Source organism: Hordeum vulgare, chromosome 1H (genome assembly GCF_904849725.1).
Source record: "Hordeum vulgare subsp. vulgare chromosome 1H, MorexV3_pseudomolecules_assembly, whole genome shotgun sequence".
In the NCBI taxonomy this organism is placed as follows: domain Eukaryota; kingdom Viridiplantae; phylum Streptophyta; class Magnoliopsida; order Poales; family Poaceae; genus Hordeum; species Hordeum vulgare.
The window spans coordinates 510,402,526-510,404,458 of NC_058518.1; positions in this window are offsets into that span (position 1 = coordinate 510,402,526).

A 1,933-nucleotide genomic window follows, 5' to 3' on the forward strand; every position below is an offset into this window, starting at 1 on the left:
AGAGGAGGAAGAAGGGCGGAAAAAAAATGACCATTGTACCAGAAAAAGAAATGTGAAATGTTCACTGGCCAAGGAAATACTCATTTTGCAATCAATCGAGCCATGATATCGTTTCCTACAAACACATAAGTGTGAGGTGGCCTACACCTCCTTATTTCCTTTTTCAAAAGTTTCAATAGGACATGTGTCTCAACACGTTGTAATCAAGGTTAGCTAGTTGCTAGTGTCCCTAGATATAGCTGTGTTGCTCCGACTCGGCAAGCCGCCTAAAAAAAGCAAAGCACGAACGGGCCGGAGAAAGCACAGGATGCTGTAGCTTGCCTGTGACAAAACGGAAGGTGGATACCATCAACAGGAATAGGCTATCGTGGTCGCCCCAGAACGGCATACCGCATTACGCCTACACCAGTCCATGACATATATACAATTTCTTTTTTTTAAGGTGCATATACACAATTAAGTAGATCACGGAGGAAAAGAAGAGAGAAACTATAGGACACAGTCAGGTCACACGCCACACGCCACACCTAAGCGTTCCCCATTTGCGTTGTCTCGCCCGACACACCGCCCTCGCTCGAACTGTTGGGATGGCACCGGTCATGCGGACACGATGACTCGATGAGATACGGAGGCTCAACATGGTTAAGTGGTCCAACATTGTAATTATTTATAGAATTTTTTTTTCATGATACATAGATTATGTGAAAATCTCAGAATGATTCATGGACCACTCGGCCTGGCCACCCCTTAGATCCGCCACTATAAGGAGGGAGGCAAGCTTTGATAGAGAGAAGGCGAGGTGGTAAGAGGAGGAGAAAGAAGAGCAAAAAGAAAAGAACCGGTGTACTAAAAGTTAAAAAAATATGTCTGAAATGTCCATTGACCGAGAAAATAACTATAATACATGGAGACATCATCGTTTCCTGCCTACACATTTAGTAAAGTGGCCTCCACCTCAAGAATTTTGAAAAGTTTAGGGCATGTTTCATTCCTCTCAGAAATGAGGTTAAAACTATAGATAGTTTAGGGGTGCTTATGGGGCCCAAGCGGCATAGTTCATGGCCCTCGGCCGTGACCTAGCGGCACGTAGGGCCGCAAGCACTGCCTTCCGCCCCCTTGGTGCTTCATGGAGCCTTCTAGACTTGAAACTTCACGTTGTATTTTGTTTCTGAGTTTTTTGGTTGGTCTCCAACTCTAAAACAGTTTTTTTTCTAAAATGTTCTGAAAACAAAAGGTGAAACTAGGAAATGAGTTAGTATGTTTGTACAAAAAAATAATAAATACATATGCTAGAACTATGCACAAAATGATATAACTATAGCATGAAAGAAGCAAAAATTATAGAATCATCCTCTAGGCCGTATCACTCCACCACCCTTCGGTCAAATAGCAGCGGCATTCCACCATCTTGCGTGGATGGAGAGAAGAGAGGGGTTGCAGCGTGGGGGTGCGTGAAGGATTATGGTTGGTCAGGCCGGACATCCGGACTCTTGCAAATGTCCCGCAATATTTGTGTCCGGTTTGCGAAAATTTAGACGAGGACGCATGCCGCACCATGTTGGATGACAAAATCGATCGGGACATGACAAGCCAAACGTTTAGGGACGATTTGGCGTACGATTCTCTTAGCTATCGCCAGTTCATTCGCCACATAAATCGGGCGTGGACCGAACTAAAGCCGACGTCGAGGCCGCCTACGGAAAAAAGGCAGAGCACGAAAGGGGAAAGCATGCGATACTGTAGCACGCCTGTGAAGGAAACGGAAAGGGGGAGGCCATGGACGGAAATAGGCTATCGTGGCCTGCTAGTTGCTGATACAGTGAACTACTAGCTAGTTCACGAGTTGAAAGAAGAGAGAGAGAGATGGGAGCACATCAGTCGGCTCGAACGGGCAAGCGCCGGTCACGGGGACGGGATGAGATACGGCGGCAGA